This window comes from Odocoileus virginianus, chromosome 6 (assembly GCF_023699985.2).
Source record: "Odocoileus virginianus isolate 20LAN1187 ecotype Illinois chromosome 6, Ovbor_1.2, whole genome shotgun sequence".
Lineage (NCBI taxonomy): Eukaryota > Metazoa > Chordata > Mammalia > Artiodactyla > Cervidae > Odocoileus > Odocoileus virginianus.
The window spans coordinates 51194194-51215317 of record NC_069679.1 but is presented as its reverse complement, the minus strand read 5'-3'; the positions used below and the strand labels follow the sequence as shown (position 1 = coordinate 51215317).

General features: G+C 38.2%; 1 protein-coding gene across 1 annotated transcript in view; it reads left to right on the top strand.

Annotated features, from left to right (window-relative positions):
- SEMA6D (semaphorin 6D) overlaps positions 1-21124 on the top strand; it is a 612063-nt gene that overhangs the window by 229364 nt on the left and 361575 nt on the right. The window contains exon 2 of the mRNA XM_070469340.1: positions 699-779. The gene's annotated coding sequence lies outside the window, so the exon portion shown is untranslated. The remainder of the gene's footprint in view (positions 1-698; positions 780-21124) is intronic.

The following is a 21124-nucleotide window of genomic DNA, read 5'->3' as shown; positions in this document are numbered from 1 at the left end:
TGTCTTCAGGTTTTGGATTCTCAGGTCTTCCAGAGAAAGAACTTGAGAAAGGAGAAAGGAGAGAAATATCCTCTATGTTTCTATTCAGCTGCATCTGGGTTCAGAGCCTTCTGTTGCAGTTGTATAGTCAGATCCGTCCATTCCGAGGCTTGAAAACTTCTATTCTAAGGGCAATCAAGAGAACTTGGAAGCTTCCCTTGTAGGCCTATAGGGTGTCCTTAGGGTCTTACACTCACTCTAATGTGACACGCAGTCAAAGTCCAGGTACTGTGTACTCTCTGATGCTTGGCCTGTAGAATGCCCGCAGACTTTCTAGTCATGTAAGCACACGCTTCATTAAGATTGGATGGGTTCTTTTTTTCCCCCCACAGAGACTGTGTCCCTATTGCAGTTTATTAAAACTACCCATGCAGTGTACCATTATTCTTCCTGCTTGTATTCATGAATGGCCAGGCCTCAATAGGAACATCCAGGTGGAGATCAATAATCAGTCTCTTAGTGAGGGTAGGAAAAAAGAAAGAGAAGAAAAAGAAAATCTGTTGGTGCACTGCATTCAGCTGTGTTGAAGAGGTCTTATCATTAAAGCAGCAGCAGGCATTCATAAACCAAGCTTGCTGGGAGTGTTGTACATGCAGGATTAAAATAATTGTCCATCAGGCTCTGTCTCATCATAAATGTTTTCCTTTGACTTTTGGCAGGATCGCCAACCTGAGCATATGCCAGTTGACATGGGGACACTGAGGCCAGCAGTTTAAGGATTTTCACATTTGCTTGCACTGGTAAGATTTAAAGACATAATAATGAAGGACATTAAATGTTACTGGGTCCTGGTTGTTTGCACTAGGTATGAAATTAAACTTGTTTAGGTGTTAAGTTTTTTGACCTAGATAGGTCTCTATTCAGTTACTTTGCAAAATCACAGTAAAAACAGGAGAAATCTATAATCCATGAATTTGAGCATAGTTTCATTGGTATTGGTGGAAATATGGAAACTGAATAATATCAGATTTTTTTTTTTTACTTCTGTACAATTGGATCAAGTGGGATAAACGGTTTCCCTTTTGAACAATGAAACTGTCTATTCTAAAGAGATCTGATTCTCAGAGCACAAAGGGATACAGTGTTTAAGGTCAATCTGGAGAAAGAAAGGGGCTTTCCAGGTAGTGCTAGTGGTAAAGAACCTGCCAATCTCTGCAGGAGATGTCAGAGACCCTGGTTCAATCCCTAGGTTGGGAAGATCCCTTGGAGAAGGAAATGACTATCCACTCCAGTATTCTTGTCTGGAGAATCCCATGGTGGGGTACAGTTCACGGAGTCACAAAGAGTCAGACACAACTGAGCAACTTAGCACGCATGCGTGGAGAAAGAAAGGGAATGTAATCCTGTTTTCAGTAGTCAGTGGACAGTCATGCCTTTAATATGGATGCAGAGACTGGATTTTAAAAGAACCAAATCTGTAGTCAATTACAGGATTGCTTGAAAATGAGAACTGCCTGACGCCGAAGGTGTGGTGTTCCCTGGATGCTTATTGGTATCAAAGGCACAACCATATGACGTTTCTTAAAAAGAGAGGCATAATGGTGAAGATGTTGACAGGTGGATAGCAAATTGTGTTACTGGAAGATAGTTTTGAAAAGAGGAGTCTAAGATCTGAGACCAAGATATAATATTGATTTAAGTAATAATTAAGCATTCCATCTTTTATGGAAGAGAACAGAGTCTCTGGACATATTTTCAATATAAAGTAAAAAATACACCATGATGTGGCTAACTGAAGTTAAATAAGAAAATATAGGCCTAGATAGATTCTCTGGATCCTGACTTGTTGAATTTAATGGATTAAATTCAGTAATAATACTCATTCCATTACCTTCTTCAAATTGAGTCAGATCTTCATGGGATGAAACTGCACTCAGCACCTTTAATTCTCTGAGGGGTACCATTCTAGCATATTTTCTACAAACATTCAGGTCTCCATTTTCATGTGACCTTGTAGCAGGTCTATGTACAATGAGCAATGTTTGACTTTTAACCAACTTATTTTCCATTTTTTAGTACTAGACACCTTAAATCTGTGAATTTTCAAAGGTTGTATTTTGGTAATTTAGCATTCATGTTTAGTCTTCTAAGTGTCTTCCTCTCAAATTGCCCTGCTGCTTTATTCAGTTATATTATTACAGCAACTTTTAGTTTAACAGCTTGTATTCGCATAATCTATTTATGGAACAATGGAAGAATGATTGTGAAATAGCCTGGAAGATGCATTACTTAAACGGATACCTGAAACTGACGATACAGCTACACACATTTATACATATAAAAGTAAATGATCATACCATTATGGTTTCTTTTATCTGAATAACACATTCCTCTTTAAAATTAAATTACTTTGCACTTGAGTTTAGTGCTTTATTTCATGATTTAGATGTACTTTCTAGGAACTGCTGGCAAACCTGAATTCCCATACATAAGTCACGGTTTCTCATATACACATGGAATTCAAGATAACATCTTGGTTAGAGAGTCATTAAATCTCAGATATTAGAAAGGCGAGAGTTAGAACAGGGCTTTTTAAAGTCCTCAAAGCTAAGCAATTTGAGAAAAGAAAGAAAAAAAAAAAGAGAGAGAAACATGCATGTGATTGGTCTTAGTGAAACAATAAACTCAATGGAAGTGGTACTTCTAATAACTCACGTCTGGACCACAGAAGTCATCATTTCATCTGAGTTCTGTATATCAGATTGTGCTTCTTGTTATCAAGAGTGAACTGCTACCAAAGAAACCCGATAGATTGTGTTAAACTGATTTGTTTTATTTTGGTTGTGGGAAGGTTTTCTTGAAGCTAACCTTGAAGCTCCTCATCTCTGCAGAGAAGCAGATGATACTGAATCCTGTGCCACTTCTGTGATACGAGGATGCTTTGTCAACCAGATAGGCTTGTTTGAGAAAACATCCATTGACACAGAGTGGCATGGTAGAAAGAACCATGATTTAGTAATCAGTGGACACCACTGCTGATTTAGCATTTTTTTTCTTTTGCCTCTGAGATCTTAAATCGTCACTTAACTGTTGAGTCTTAATTTTTAATCTGTAAAATGAGGTTAACAGTCACTGTACTTACTCCTCTGTAGATTTATCCAAAGATAGGATATTAAATAGGAAACATTGAGAAACTAAGAATTACTGCACAGAATTTTGCATTGCTTTTAATAGAAAGTTGATTCCTTATTAATAGCACTTTCTGATTTGAAAGTTATATATAAAAAAGCATCTTCATGGATTTTCATAGGTGTCTTTACATTGAACAAAGGCTAACAGTAGCTCTAATCTACTTGTTTTTCTTATTAAATTATGATAACTGCAAGAGTTCATTGAATAACTTGTGTCTGCCTTGTGTCTGAACCTGTCTCTGGTGTTTATGCTGCACTGATATTAAATTTCAGTGTCCTAGAATCACTCCAAAAGGAGAGCATGGGAGAGAACGGAAGAAATGCTTACAATACAATCCCTGTCAGCAAGATGGGGAGGAAAGAGTCTCTGGGGTTGATCCTTGAGGTGAATCAGCCTTTCTTAGACCTCTTTCCCTCTAATTCTTTTCAGATGTATACTTTTTACTTATCTCTGCTTATCTTCCTCCCCTTATCTTCCTCTCTCCACCCCCTCCAGTCTCCTTTCTCCTCTCCTTCACACCTCAGAAAGTCCTTTACTTGTTTACAATCCAGGGTTTGTTTTTTTTTTAAGCTATTGACCCACAACCCTCTGCTTCCATAAATCCTGCTTTAAGTGTTTGATCTCTAAGACAAATATACCCCTATAGCCCCGAGTTTACTCTTTGACTCTGTTTCATTACAAATGCTGTAGACAATCAATATGAATTGAGGGGGGAATGTCTTGGGTCAAAAAACACAATTTGCTTGAACAAACCATCATCTTTGCCCCTGAAAAGAACTGTTGATCACGTGTCCTTTAAGAATAAAGTTATCATTATTGGAAAATGTCACCTATATAATAAACAGGAAATTCCAACAATTACATGTTATAGAAAATCTTCCAGAACTCCCAGTTCATGTACTAATGTTGAAAGCAATCAAGGACTATGAATAATGGATGAAGTTAAACATAGTGGTCCAAATTTTTTATCCAGAGTGCTAGAAAAGAGCGTTAACATAATGGATGTGGGTCAGAGAAATTGGCTGACATATGAAATACTAACCAAGATTATCATCCATTTAGGTTTTTTTTTTTTAATGGATAAAATTTGAACACCATCCAAAGTTCACCATTGTGGAGATATTTACCTATGTGTGCTGCCATTTTCTTTCCTGATTCCAAGACCCCACAACTACATGGAAGCATCATTTATACCTTCTCTGATGATTAAATCCACCCTCATTCATATGAATTTATTCTCTAAAGGGAACAAAAGTAGCAGTCTCTTTAAGTCTATGGTCCATTCTGTCCTCATGTTAGAACTTAGCTTCAACTTTCTTTGTGTCGCAAAATGCTGTGACTAATCTGAGAAAGTAACTAAAGAGAACTGAGATAGGAATCAAGTTAAATATAGGAAAAGTTATCTCAAGATACACTATGCAGATTTCCTTGTGTTTGTAAGTAACCCAATTAGCCTAAAAATTAGTTTTTATTCATTACAGTAGACCATACTACTAACAACTCAGTGAACTAATTTTCTTGAGATATGACTAAACTGGATACTGTTACTTCCAGTGTACTCAACTAAAAGGTAATTTCTCTTTTCAATCATTTATCTCTGCTTCTCCCCAGAGTCAAAATGGAGTTGAGATATAATCAGCAAATAGGGATCCTTAGGTCCCTTCCCAGTAATGGGTTCATGAAGCAATGTAAATTGGTAGAAATTCAAGTACAGTCTCTCAACTCTCAGCTGCTTTCCTTAGCATTTCACTGAAGCTCCAGAAAACAGCAATTATTTTCTATTCCAGTCACCCACTAAACTTTGCAGCTGATCACAATAACCCATAAGTAACAATAGGAACCAGACAACCACCATATATACAATGGTCCCATCTATCACTCAGACATTCTTGGTGTAATAAAGTCAAAAGTGAATTTTCTCCTTTTATTTTCAAGGTTTGCATCTGACATAGTGTCATTAGAGCACTGACTTATGGAAAATTGGGGTAGATTGAGAGCTTTTGATAAAAGGCAGTCTTTATATCACTGAAAGATTCTAATGAATTGAGGGAGAAGGGGAGAAATAGTTTTTAATGATACATTTTCTGATGTCCTATTGAACATCTGCAAAAATTCTAATTGACTATCTAAAGATACATTATAAAAATATGTTGTAAATCACAAATAGGATCCTGAAAAATATTTAAAAGCTTAAATATATAAATGTTGAAGGGAGTGTAGAGGGCAAGGAGAGATGAGAAACATTAAGTGTGTAAGCATATTATGGGTTGCATCTTCATATCGAGCAAGAAGACATGATCTGACATCCCATGTTTGGGTCATGTACATCAGCTTTTAGATTCTGTGTACTTATATGCTCTGTGGGGGAGGGGCGGGGAAGTGAGGGGGAAGGAGGTGGAAGGGGGGGAGTGTCTTAGCATGTAGACAGTAGATATCATCAAAAGTGAAACTTCCATAGATTACCTGTAAGGGCAAGATCTACAAAATACCTCTTTCCTCAAGGAGTGACAATTACTGCTAAGATTAAATATGACAATTTTAGAATTCTTCAAGGATTTACTTTAGCTCTTGGTGCATTTTGTATTGCTTGATGAGCTATATTGGTATATGGTCATGGCACCACTATAACAAATACTATATCCTAGGATCCCGCTGAAATCCTGATTTCTTAAACAGGAGATCTCATAGTGAAAATAGACATCTCCAAATATTAATTTTCTGGGTGAAAAAACATAACTTTCTATTTTCTCCTTCCCTAAGTCATTCATTTATCCATTTATTTGTTGACTTACTCATTGAGCAAATATTTATTGATCACCAAGTAAGTATTTACTGGGCATTGTTTTGTGTAATGGGGATACTGAAGTGAACCCAACAGATAAAATTCCTTGTCTTCATGAATCACTTTCTAGTAGAGGAGATAAGCAAGATAGAAATCTAAAAGATACGGCTTTTATATACTTCATACTCCCATGTGTACTTTATAAATAGATGAGTGCTAAAGAGGAAGAGTGAAGTAGGGAAGGAGGTATGAAATGTCACGAAAGGTGTTGGTAGGTGTTTGAATTGTAAGCAGACAGATGTAGTAAAATTTCTCTATGTAGACTTTTTTTATTGTCATGTTGTTGCTGTTCAGTCACTAAGTCGTGTCTAACTCTTTGTGATCCCATGCATAATATTTATTGAAGACCTTCCTTAAGGTAGCCATGCCGCAGATTACTCTTTTTAACTTTTTATTTTATATTGGAGTATAGCCGATTAACAAATGTTGTGATAGTTCAGGTGGACGGCAAAGGGACTCGTACATATACATGTATCCAGTCTTCCCCAAACTCCCCTCCCCTCCAGGTTGCCATATAACATTGGGCAGAGTTCCCTGTGCTACACAGTAGGACATTGTTGATTATCCATTTTAAATATAGCAGCGTGTTCTATGTAGACTTTTTGAAACAAGACTTGAAGGAGATGAGACAGCAAATCATGCTGATATCTGGGGGAAGAGTTTTCTAGGCGGTGAGAACAGTAAATGCAGAGGCTCTGAGACAAGAGAGTACCTGACATATTTGAAAGCAGCAAGGAAGCCACTGAGGTTGGATCAGTGTGAAAGAGGCAGAGGTAATGGGGGATGACATCAGAGCGACAATGTGGAGGGATCTTTCTGGCTGCCAAGTTGAGAGTTGACTGCAGAGATGACACGTGGGGTCAGCAGGGAAGGCAAAGGTTGGGAGACCACTTAGGAGCATGCTGCAGTAATTCCAGTAACAGAGGAGAGTATCAGGTATAGAGCCTCAGTGGAGAGGCTGGCCTTGACTCAGAGCAGGGAGAACACATCCGTGCTAACAGAAGAGAGGTGGGTAGGTGGGCAGATGTGATAATGAGAGCCTGTGCAAGTTTTTTTTTCATTGTCTACCAGATAACAGGCACAGCAGGCTGCATGAGTATAAGCACTGAGTGATTGCTTGAGTGACTTTTGTGAGGGCTATGATTTCATCAGGAAAGTTCACTAAAGCAAAGAGGGAGCCAAGATGTAATTATAATGATGGAACTTGGAGCTTGAGCTGGAAAGGAGGCAAGAGAGGATATATCATTGGGAGAGGTATCTCAGGGACACTGAGGGTATGGATTTTAGGTCCTGGGGGATTGTAGAATTATAGAATTGGGGATGAGGGAATGAGGAAAGACCCTGATGTTGCAAATAGGGAAAGATTGAAGGCAGGAGAAGAGGACAACAGAGGATGAGATGGCTGGGTGGCATCACCAACTTAATGGACATGAGTTTGAGCCAACTCCAAGAGATGGTGAAGAACAGGGAAGCCTGGCGGGCTGCAGTTCATGGGGTTGCAAAAAGTTGGACATGACTGAGTGGCGGAACAACAACAAAGGAGTGAACAAGAAAGATGAGAGGCCATGATCAGAGAAAGGAATATTTGAAATTTGCAAGGGCAGCAGTTATTGGTAGCAATTAAGTGAAGGGTATGACTGTAGAAGTGAGTGGCTTAGGAAGAATGGCTGATGAAATCTTTGGAAGAGAAGTCAGGAACTGGGAGCACAGGTTAGTGGAAGGATCATCTCATTGGATACAAAAATGATAAAAAATTGAATAGGTGTAGTATTAGAGAGAGTGATCATTATCCAGACACTAAGATTTCACTAAGCGAGTGTTGAGTACAAGATTCAAGGGTGATGAGACAGACCTTTCAAAGAACATGAAGACCTATCCTGAGGTTCCCACCTGACTGTTGCTAAGGAAGCAGTTGCCCTTCCTAGAGTGGTATGTCTCAGAGCAAACACACAGATACTCTATTAACTTGAGCCAAGTAGAGGTCTTCAGTGATGTGGTCTTACGTGGAGTGGGCTAGTTCCCTCTGAATTCAGCATTGTAAAACCCAGTTTTTCTTTCATCTTTAATCAGAAGACCTCCTTAATTCCCTTTATCAGAAGAATATTTTAGTACTTGGCCCATCAGATTCAAACTTAACTGTGGAATTTATTATTGCATTTTCGTGGCATTCTTTTGTGATCTTTGCTCCAGCTTTTTCCCACCTGCCTATTTATAAACCCTTTCTTGTTGCATGCATGGTAAGTCGCTTCAGTTGTGTCAGATCCTGTGACCCTATGGACTGTACCCAGCCAGGCTCCTCTGTCCATGGCATTCTCCAGGTAAGAATACAGGAGTGGGTTGTCGTGCCCTTCTTTAGATGTTCTTCCTGACCCAAGGATCAAAGCCACATCTCTGGCATCTCCTTCATTGGCAGGCAGATTCTTTACCACTAGCACCACTCAGGAAGCCCAAACTCTTTTGCGCTTCCCCATTTTTCTACCTTGTTTCATTCCTTCATGCAGTGAATGAATGAATAACTGTCCACATGACTGTAACTTCCACTTTTCTTTGAAAGTACGGCATTCTCTCATTCTGTACATTTTCTGACATACTGGTCACCTACCAGTTCTGCACATCCTTGGTGCTCTGCATTCTGAGCTCGGTGAAGGTATGTGCTTTGCAAGTTCTAGTGACCTTCTCTTCATCCTGACCTTCTGTCTTTGCAAAACTGACTTGAGAACTGCAATGTGAATCATAAATGACTCTTAACTTTTTCTAAGACACTTCTAAAGTCAACATTGTTTTGGGAGGGATGGTAATAGTCATACAGTATTTGGAGCCACTATAGTTGTTCAGCCATTGTATGAGACTAAAATGCAAGTTGTAATTAAATCTAAAGCCTTAGGCTTAGTATCTTTGAAAAGCAAAGCTGTTTTAGATTTGTGGTTTTAGGAGTGGCTATTTGGTTCTCTGTAAAATAAAATATATACATATGAAATAGATATAAATAGAATGGGATCACAATTAGTGACACACACCATCAGTACCATTGGGATTATTACAAATTATAAAATTGCTATTTCTCTTCTTTTCCTACAATGTAGAGATATTGCAAGGATTTTAGAGAGTAATATTATTGTCCTTTTTATGGGAAGCAAATGCTGTGAATCACTGAAGAATACATGATTTAGATGAATGAACTTTTCTTAACAGTTAAAATCATTCATTATTCATTCACACCTGTACCGTTGGTTATTTCTCATGCCCCACTCCAAGATTCAGTCTTCTTATTATTCCCCTCAATCTCCCTTAATATGGTTCCCACCACCTGCAGTTTCTGAGGCAGTCTGATAGAGGGAAGAGCATAGATTATAGCATCAAAGCGTTGGTATTTGAATTCTGACTTTGTAGCTTATCAGCTATACAGTGTCAAGGAAATTACAAGAGTGCTACTATCCCCTACTTTCTTATTACAGGGTTACCATGTTAATGATTGTAATGTATTTGAAAGTGCTAGGCATCTCACATAATCAGTAGGTGCTCAACACATATGCATTGATAGTGCTTTATCATTTGCTCCTTGATTTTGGACTCAGATGCTTGGTTTGTTTTCCTGTTTTATGTTTTTCCATCCCCCTCAAGTCTTTACTCCTTTTTCTGCTTAAGCACTTTTTTTTTTGTCTTTGTTTTCTGTTCAACTGGTGAGTTTGTACCATGTTAGATTAGCTATATGATTGCAAAAGGAGATGTTAAAGAGTCTCTCTTTTAGGTAAGGAGGATCTGAAGGAAAGGTACTAATAACATGTATGAAAAAATTAAATATTTATGAGGAAGAAGGAAAGATGACATAATGGGAATCTGAGTGTCAGCTGATGGTGTAAAATTTTCACAAACCCAGAGTCTAGCAATGTTCACACTACCACAGGGTGAAAATTTGGCAAATAACATTGACTATATTTTTTAGAATCTGTCAATCAATTCAATTATTTAATTGAATTTAAATTGTTCCTATTGTTTTCATATGGCTATGAATACATAATTTAAGACAGGTAATTTTATTTCTTAATATGTCTTCCTCAGCACATAGGCACAGCCTAGAATTAAGAAGACTCTCTAAAAATGTTTGAGAACTAAGAAGACAGAAATTGATCAACCAACAGCCAGAACTTAGTACCATAGTGTTTTGATTGCTTCTTTTTGATTCTTCATTTTTTTTTAAAAAGTATTTTGATTCTCCCTTTTTTTTTTAGACAATGAAAACAAAAGGGCAGGTGATTTGAAATTAACACTTTCCTATCTGGACTTTTTTTTTTTTAATTTGGCTACATATTGTTAGAGTCTTTAATCATATATTATTAATTAAAAACCAAACCAAGTAATCACCATCCTTAAGTGATGAAATATGTGAAATGAAACTCTAAACAGAAGAGACAGTTGAAACAGATTAGTTTCCAAGCTCAGTTTTCTTGGTTGATATTGTCTTTTCAAAACAGTTGGGTATTCCATGTCGTTAAAGTAGCAGGGAAAAAAGAATATATTCTGCCTGACTGTGTCTCTTTGGTCATCTTTTCACACTCTATTAGAGGCTTTATCTGACTTTTGTATTCCAACCTTATTGTATTTTTCCCGTGCTAGAAGAAACTTCAATGAGGACATGATAAATGGCCATATTAAATTGGATCCCTCGCCCCTTTTTAATTAAATTCATTTAAAGTTAATTTTGTAATTTTACTTCAGTAAACCATCTGACTCCAGATGTTGGATGCACTTTTTCTTATTTCTGTTCCCACATAATTGTACCTGTAAAAGATTTATAGCTGCCGGAGACATTTTGGAACCTTTTAGAGCATTTTTGGCATATGTTTCATGGATGACTGGTAACATGAGCAATTAACATCCTAGAATGTTGTTCTGCTCCCCAGAATAATTTTAATAGGATAAGTTACTTTTATTAGCTTGAACTTTAAACAAATAATCATCTTAAAGGAAACATTATCATCAAAATATCTCAGTTGAAAAGGAAGGCCAGCTCTCAAAGGAAATTGGTAAGAGTGGGGAGAAAAGACCCTCGGGCTAAAAGAGCCTTTAACAAAGACATAAATAAGAGGTGAGGATTGGCCTTTTGCTAAAATAAGAGCTATGAATTCCTGTTCCCTCTGGTTGACTCCGAGTCTCTGTACTGTGTGTGTTGTGCTGCGTTTATAATAGAATGATGGGTCACACCTCTGTCCTTGGGGAAGATTTAATCCTGGCTTTCAGTGATAGAAAATAGCGAACCACTCAAGCATCATCTACTTTGAAGGAGACCAAAGATGGAGGTTCTCATAAGTATATTTATATGTTTAAGGAACATATAGTTGCCATGAAGCCTAGAACTCAGACTTTTTACTCCATTGATAAATGATCTTTACCACCAGCTCCTCTCAGGCATTCTTAAAACAACAAACAAGATCACTCATAGCTAAGCTTTCTTGTTATAAGAATTATTTGAATGCTTATGATCATTCTGAATCTGCCTTCTTACTTTCTTAGTCAAAACACATCTAATAACATAGTTGATAGCTCACCTGGGACCTTGTCTAATGAAATTTCTAGTCCTCATCAAAGAAACATAGATGACTACAATCTAACCTTTAGATGACAACTGAAGAAAAACAGCAACTACAAATCCACAGGATAAAGGAATCAATTTCTTCCCTCAAGTGAAAAATTATGCTTCATTTTTTTTATATACTTCATTGTGTCTTGATGTGTATGAAATATTCACACTGCAATAAACAAACTAGAGTATGGATTTTTGCCCAAACTTAAGGGATTTAGTGAGCAAATTATCATTCTTTTCTTTTTCAGTCTTGCTTCACCAGGGCAAGTATTTATCTGTGCATTGAGGGTGGGAGTCCTCTAAAAACGATGGTGTTTGACATTACTCATTACTGTTTCTGATTTCTCATTTTGCTTTGACTACCAAATGAGACTAAAACCATTTAAAAATAACACCAATCACTGGGAGCAGGAAAAAGGTGTTTGTCCATAATTGACCAACAAGAAACTCACAGTCTACCTAGTTTCTAAAATAATATAACAAAACAAGCTCACAAAATGATTGTTATTCAGACTTTTACAACTTTACTAAATTTTAAATGGAAAATCAGTAAAGGCCTAGAGAGCAACCAACGTCTGAAGCAGCAAATGGCACATGGCACATAGAGTATTATGAAACTGTAAGTTACTCAATACGTTTGTTTAGAAAGTAACTAGACTAATTAGGAAAGTGCACTTAAGAGTGTGTAGTGACTATTTACCAATAGGTCTGATTCCTGCTGGGAATTAAAAATATATGTCTACAATGGAACTATAAAGAGAAGAATTTGGAATACATATGAAATGTTAAAACACTGCATACATTCTAAGTAATAAAAAAAAGTAATTTATTTTGAAAAGTTTAACATGCATTATGCTTTCAGTTACTTCTGGAGATCATGCATGATGAAATAAAATAACTTTTAATGAAATACAATTTTTACCTACCATAAATCTTGGTTAAATTAGGGCCTGGATTAAATGTCTGAGATGCTATATCCTCAGTTTATTTTTAAATTTGTTTATTTATCCATTTATTCACCTACTATCTACTGTACACTTTTTGGATCAAGGCAAGTGGTAGAACTTGAAAACCCTGAAATAAAAATCAGAGATGGATCCTACTGCTTTCATCTGAATGAGAGAGAGGAGACTATAAACCATTAAACAACAATGAATAAATCTTTTAAGAAGAGGTTGAAATGAAGTGTTAGTCCTTTATTCTTACTTGGATCAATTTTCTAAGTACAAAGATTACTATAAGCTATAACCTGACATCTTATACACAGGCATCAGTTTTAAAAAAATATCTACATATGAGAGATACCCCTCAACAATATTAGTCAATGTTAAACCTTCTCATCAGTTGGGCACTTGGTACTGTTGCTTTATGGTATAGGTAGAATACATCTGAATAAGAAGGATGAATTCTATCTTTAACTTCTCTGTTGGCCTGCAAGGCTAATGGGCTAATGGAGTCCCCCTCCCACTAAGAAATGCTAATTCCTTGTACTGCGTTTTAGCCCTTTAACCTCTTGGAATAGTACTGCTGTAGTTTGACATCCCTCACCTTCTCTTGAAATGCTACAGGAATTTATTTCACTGGACTCGAATAGTAAAGGAACTTGTCTTTCACTTCCAAGTTTTCACAGAATGCAAGGGCACTTTGGGGGTGTTTCTTTAGTGAATAATCCAAAGATGCAAAGTCTCCCTTCTAATTTTCCAGCCCAGTAAACACTTGTTCTAATTGCTCTCGCTCATTCTCTGCTGGAGATTTTTGTGTGTGTATTGGCTATTGGTAGGTGTTCCATAACAATTGGGGCTGGGGGGAAGCCCTATAAAAGACTCCATGTTTTTGCTATTACATGCTAATAAAAGGGCTTCCCTGATGGCTCAGGGGTCAAGAATCTGCCTGCCAATGCAGGAGATGCAGGTTCGACCCTTGGATGCAGAAGATCCCCTGGGAGGAAATGGCAACCCACTCCAGTATTCTTGCCTGGAAAAACCCATGGACAGAGGAGCCTCGCAGGCTCCTCTGGGGTCACAAAGAGTCGAACACAACTAAGCAACTGAGCATGCATGTACTAATAAACGTTACTGTGTCTACCTGTCTCATCCCTTGAAAGCCTTTCTGCAATTTTATGCTATGTTCCCAAATTCCAGAAGCATATCCACACTGATTTTTATATTACCTAACACCTGGGGTAGCTTAGTGCAAGAGTTTTAACTATAATATTTGTTTCTGTTTTATTTGATAGTGCTGTCTAGTGATTCCCCATTTTGCCACACAAATTTGCAGAGCTTCTGATGTAGAGGAAAAAACAATGGATTCAGTTTTGATCATCAGTACCCTGCATGGAAGTATTTGGATTAATTGAACCAACTCCATTCTGACCCTGTCATGTGGAACACATGAGGATGTGGTCTGTATACAGAGAAAGATAAGGCCTTAAGACTAAAATCTTTTTTTCCCCCAAGTTAAAAGGCATGGAGATACAGAAGGAAATATTTGAAGAAAGACTTGGGCCTTTTATTAATATTTTCTTTAACATATAAAAGCGTATTTGTGATGTGTGCTTCCTGCAGGGTAGGGAAACTTGATTTCTCTGTTCCACATACATATGTAATGCCAAGTATTTTTCCCCAAGTGGAGCCCAACACTAGCAAGGACTAGTTTCATATTTGTTTTGTAATATCCTAAGGGCTGCTGTGATTCTTATTCTTGTTACCATTGTGGTAATGAACTGTATAAATTACACAGTTTTTCTCTGCCAGATGCAACTCATAAATCTGAAGAGAATATTTTCTGTTAAAAAGACATAATGATCATTTTACTCATAGAGTTTAAATGGTAGAAATCACCTGCTTCTTTATATGGGTTAAACTATTATAAACATAAATTAATAACTGAAGTACCAAATGCAGTTTCAAATGCCAGTAGGGTATAAGACATATTTGCATTTTCCTTTGTGGTCTTACTGAAGTAAGATACATTTTCAGTGTATCATTTCCTTTAAATGATTTCCTTTAAAGACATGACATCATTTCCTTTAAAGACATGACATAGCAAGAATCCACAATAGGAAACACTTTAGTAGGGAGAGAAGAGATGCTGATAGAGATCAGAACTACCCAAAGTGTGTGTCCTGGGACACAGATCTCAGGAGATATTGGTCAGTATAATGATCCATTGGTCATATAAGTTTGAGAAACATTTCTCATATTCCTGTTATATACTACATTCTCTGCAGTCCAAAAGGTCTGGGAAATGTTGCACTCATGGAGCATCCCAACACACAACAGTACACAACAGTAGGTTAAATGCTCTGAGAAATATTGCAGCTTAACACTTTTAACCTATTGTTTCCCAAATTTATTGGACTTCTTTTGTTTCTGTTACATTTTATAGCATCCCATGGAATTATGATTCCGTGGAAAACACTTTGGAAAACATTGGTTTCAGTAATACTAGCTTTTACATATTATACGTGAATTATTTTAAAAGGAGAAGAAACACACACATGAGAAAGAACATTGAATGTGAGATTAGAAAACCTCAGTATTATGTAACAACCTCAATGGAAAAAGAATTTGAAAAAGAATAAATACATGTATATGTGTAGCTGAATCACTGTGCTGTACCCCTGAAACTATCACAGCATGGTTAATGAACTCTACACCAATATGAAATACAAAGTTAAAAACAAAACACTTAGATTTCTGCCTGTGTGTTGCTAAATGATGTTAGGGATATTTCTTAAGCTTGCTGTGAAATGGGAATAGTGTTCTCATCTCTTACTCACAGGGGGCTACTAGATCCAAATTCTTAAAGAAACAGTACTCTAATTTGTGGCCTTACTACCACTCTACTACTACTATTATCTACAAAAGCTACCCCTCAGAACTAGCCAAGAAATTTACTTATCCTGCTAGAATCCTTCCTGACTCCCTGAACTGTCTTCTCAAGTCTCTGTGGAGGCTAAGGGAAATTGTATGTTAGAAAAATAGAGAAACTGCATCTTAGAGAAAAAGAGAAATGGGGTGTACGAAAAAGGATAATCAAATACATTTCTTCCAGATAAATTACTTTGAAATAGTTAGCTCCCTAGGAGATGTACAAGATTCAGATGTTTTATCAGGTTGCACAACAGACTTAGGCTAAAAAATATAGGAAAAGAGAGAAGTTGAGTATTTTATTAGCAACCACAATATGTAGGTGAATTTAGATGTAATATTGTCCATCTACCTGCCCATATTGCAACCAAGTTAAACAGAACAGCAATTAATTAACCTGTGAAAATTTATTTAGCACATATGATGGAATATGAAATGCTCAGCACTATGGGAGATAAAGAGAATAATATAATTTTTGTGTGTTAATCAAAAGCCTTGCAACTGCCCTGGGGAGCCATTATGAACACATGGTGTAAATACTGATCAATCAATCCCAGCTTTGCAAGAGACCAAAATATTTCCAGTGATGACTACATGCTGCATTTACAAGAGCAAACGGAGTTTTAAGAATAGAGGCAGAAAAGTCTTCAGGAAGAGATTTGGACTTCAGCTGGCCCTTAACAAATGGGTAAGATGGCAGTCATGACTTGTCTTCCCATCACTTTGGTATCTGTGTACATTGAGTATTGTAGGTACTCAGATACTCAATACATAATTGTGTTACATAATTGGGTGAATAGACAAGAGGATGGAAGGAAGGAAGGGAGAGAGGGAGGGAAGGAGGGAAGAGGGAGGGACAGATGGAGAACAGTTAAAGTAAAATAGGACATTCCAGCTCTCGAAGACGTAGAGCAAGTACTAGAATATGCCAGGCCTCCTGTAGAGCAGAGGTCCCCAACCTCTAGGATCTAATGCCTGATAACCTGAGGTGGAGCTGATGTAATAATAATCAAAATAAAGTTCACAATAAATGTAATGAGCTTGAATCATCCTGAAACCATCCCTCCACCCCATTCCATGGAAAAACTATTTTCCATGAACCTGGTCACTGGTGCCGAAAAGGTTGGGGACCACTGCTATAGAGGATATGTGAGCCCAGAGCCTGCCCAGCCCCCAGGAACAAGCAAGCTGGAGGCAGCTGTGATACAGAGTAGACAGAACCGAAGTTACCGCTAGGACATGTGAGCTGCCCAGTCCCTGGCTCTGCCGCTCCCTACCTGTGTGGCCTCAGTAAATCTTCCACTTTCTGCATCCTCTCATACAACAATGTGCTCTCTTGTCCGGGTTCTTGTAAGAATTAAATCACGGTCTGGGAAGTTCATTAGTAAACTGTTAGACAGCTGTGAGACAGTCTTGTTACATACAAAAGAGATGAAACTCCAGGAGGTCATGAAATATCCAATCTAGCCAATCCTTCAAAAATCTGGTGTGACGTTCTGAGGGATTTTATTTGACGTAGATTTGCAATATCTATGAGAGGTGTGCTATGGTAAGGTAATAGAACACTAACAAAATTGTGTACTTGGCTCTACAAGAAACCCCTGCCTGAGAAGGAGTATAGTGGTACAGACGGTATACTTCTGAGTGTTTTATGGCCAAGACCTCTCTGCTGAGTCTTGTTGAAGTCCATCAATAACTAAAATAGCTTTAAGAGAATTTGTTTTTAAGGTGTCTGTTCTTGGTCCCCAGGAGTTTTAAGGCTCTCAGATTTGTGGGACCAAACCCATTGACTTTCCCAATAATTAAAAAATTCAGAGTCTGTGGACCTAGTGGTCACTTAGCAGACATCCATGAAAAGGTTCACTTACTTTTTCGTACCTTTAAATGATGATGTATCTCATTTAAAGTGTCAAAAGTGTCTTGTGTGTTGGTTCGGAGCTAATCACTATAAGGGACCCATACAGCTGTATCTGACAGTGAGAGGCTCATGTGGCCGGCTCATGTGCTTTCTGACCTGATTCAGCAACCCCTCACCTAAGTATCTCCAGACTCTTACCAGGGAGGGGAGGTAGCGAAGATGCCTGTGCCAGCTACTCTTTGATTTTCACATTAAATTCTTACTCCTCCTTCTTTCCCGCTTAACCCCATTCTCTAAGGAATCTCCTTCTTGGTATGCCAAACCATTTTCCCTGCTACAGAGAGAAAGAAAGAGAATTCCTTTTTGCTAGCATAGGAGCCTAAGGCTAAGGAGGAGCCGAGCAGTCACATTTGGCCTGGGGCCCGTTTCTACTTGCAGGATTACTGCCAACTTTCACTTCCTCAGTATGTGTTTGTTTTCTCCTTGTCTGTGATCATCCAGGAAGTGCTTTTCTCTCTTTGGCACCTCATCAGGGCAGGGGCTGGTCTGGGAAAAGCAAGTTAATTGCACCTCCTCCAATATAAAATATGTATAGTTTTTAATGAGGCGTATGGAAGGACAGAAAACTTGGGACAGAGATGGGCTAATGTAAGCTGGGTCTCCATTTGGCAGGTCAGCGAGTTCAGTGTCTGTGCCTGGAAGTGCTAAAGCAGAGTGAAGAGACAGGGAGAAAATGTATAAAATACTGGTAAACAAAGAACATACATTTCCTTTCAAGGTTATAATTGGCTCCCCCTGCCTCTGTTCCCACCCCAGCCTTGCACATGCCCAAGGTAATGTCTCAAAGTCCAGATGAATGTTGTTAAGATATGAAGATGGCTACATACCTTCTGAGATGTATGTATACATTCTGTTTGTTTGCTGTCTGTAAAGATGCATTTTTTAAAAAAAAAAAAAAGAAAAGCATAGAAAAGTTATAAATGTCATCTCTTGAAAAGACTACCAAGACTGTCAAATGCTGCCACCCCCCCCTCACTCTTCACCATCCCTCTGCCATTTCAGCAATGTGGCTTCTTGGATGGGCTGGGGCGGGGTACTAAAATGCAGTACTGAGCACTCTTGCCTGGGAAGCCCAAGTCAGGCCCTGCAAAGCTGTCTCAGTTAGGAACCCCAACCACTGAGTCTTCTTGTGAAGCAAGTTACATGGATCACAGACTGATGCTCATTTCTGTAGCTATTAAAGAACCAATGACCTGGAGAGATATTAGACTCTGTTTAGGACTCAAGATATGATTTTTCCTCATCTTGCTTGAAACAAATTTTTACTTTAAAAAAATCTTTTTCTTGAAGAACACAGATGAAACATACTCGGTGCATGATGTGAACACCTGGCTATGGTGAGGTACCTGTGGCTGTGAAATTTGGGTATCACTTTTTCCACTACCATCATTCTAGGCCTCTGTTTTGAGAATAGATGGCTATTAATGTGCAAGACATTTTGTAATGTGAGTCTTAAGCCTTCTCTTTAAAATCTTTGATTTCTGATGTTTTTACCTTATAATTGGGTATCATTATCATTATTACTTTATTAAGTTAAATTTAATAAACAATAAACTAAAATTTTATTTAGAAGGATATCCTTCAAGTTAGGGCTTCCCTGGTGGCTCAGCAGTAAAGAATCTGCCTGCCAATGCAGGAATTACGCGTTTGATCCTGCATCCTAGGCCGGGAAGATCCCCTGGAGAAGGAAATGGCAACCCACTCCAGTATTCTTGCTTAGAGAATTTCATGGACAGAGGAGCCTAGTGGGCTGCAGTCCATGGGTTCCTAAAAGAGTGGGACATGGGACATGACTGAGCAACTAAACAGTAGTCCTTCAAATTAACATTTAAAAGCACAATTTGAGTATAACACCAGTTGAAACACTATCTTTCTCCGTTTCTAACATTGCTTACAACCTAAATGGTTCCAGGTCCACGCTTTGCTCTGTATCCTCATTACGAACATAGTTTTCGCTCTGCTTCTCTTTCCACTCTTCAGCAAACTTGCATCCTCCCATGGCGATCCCAGATTGCCCACAAAGCATAGCTTCCTAGTTGGCTGGATGGAGCTGTGGGCTGGACGTGGTGCTGGCTGGCAGCATTACTGCTGTGGGCAGCAGGGGTAGTTTTGTCATTGTGCCTTAAGGTCCAGCATGTGAACTGAGTGAATCATGCTGACCTCAATTCCAAGGGCATCCACAAAAATGCTTCTTGGGTGATGTTTTCAATACTCCCTCTAGATTCACATGCACATAAGAACTGAACAGTTTAGACAGATACAGTGCAGTTGAAAATGCCTCTTACATCAAGATACATCTTATGTGACTAAAAAATATCTTAGTGTGTCTGTTGAAATAAGGATAATAATTATAAATAAGCCTCTTATTTATTTTGTAAAGGTGTGTATACACAGGACTTTGTATTTATTGAGACAACCTTGATATGTGTTAAAAATATCAATGGCTTCTTTTTATTCTTTTAAATATTTACCCCAACCATCATCAAGGTGACATGGCTCTGCTGGGATAGGTTTTTGTTGTGATGAGCAATGCCTGAGACTGTTGAGGCTTAAACAACATTTTCTCCTTTAAGAGGAGAGCTGCATGTTCACAAAATCATTAATGAGTCTAAAAAAGCCAAGAGTAATTTCAGACCTGGTAATGCCCTCAATGAAAACAACTGGCAGGAGAGCCAATGTCCACTCTACAAAACTATAGGTTTGATTTTAAATTTTCTATAACACAGAGATAAGAAGAGAGAGTAGAAGGAATTCCCTGGCTGTCCTGTGGTTAGGACTCCATTCTTCCACTGCAGTGGGCACTGGTTCAATCCCTGTTTCTGAAATAAGATCCGAAACAGGATCCTTTTTTTTTGGGTAGCCAAAAAAAAAAAAAAAAGAAGAGAGTGGAGAGGGTAGGGGCGTATTTCCGTGAATAAATATGGCTTATAAATATAGACCAGTAGAAACAAAGCAATTTAGGTTGGTGAATTTTAGAAGGCAGGATCTTTTCTTATTAAAATCTGACAGCTTTCTGATTCATTCTCTCCTTACCTTCCCCCTCTTTATATGTGTGTGTGTATGTATGTGCATGAGCTTGTTGCTTGTGCATGAAGCTAAGTTGCTTCAGTTGTGTCCAACTCTTTGCAACACTATGGACAGTAGCCCACCAAGCTCCTCTGTCCATATAATTTTTCAGGCAAGAATTCTAGAGTGGGTTGCCATGCCTTCCTCCAAGGGATCTTCCCAACACAGGGATCAGACCCACTTCTCCTGCAGCTCTTGCATTGCAGGCAGATTCTTTACTGCTGAGCCACCTTGGAATCCCCCTTTATATTTTGTTGTTGTTCAGTCGCCTAATTGTATCCAACTCTTCAGCTTCAGCATCAGTCCCTCTAATGAATATTCAGGACTGATTACCTTAAAGATTGACTGGTTTGATCTCCTTGCTGTCCAAGGGACTCTCAGGAGTCTTCTTCAACACCACAGTTCAAAAGCATCAATTCTTTGGTGCTCATCCTTCTTTATGGTCCAACTCTCACATCCTTACATAACTTCTGGAAAAACCATAGCTTTGACTACACAAACCTTTGTTGGCAATATATATACATGTATGATGTATATATATGTAATGTACACATATACATAATGTATATTAGTTTGGTTCAGTTGCTCAGTCATGTCTGACTCTTTGCAGCCCCATGGACTGCTGTACACCAGGCTTTCCTGTCCATCACCAACTCCCACAGCTTGCTCCAACT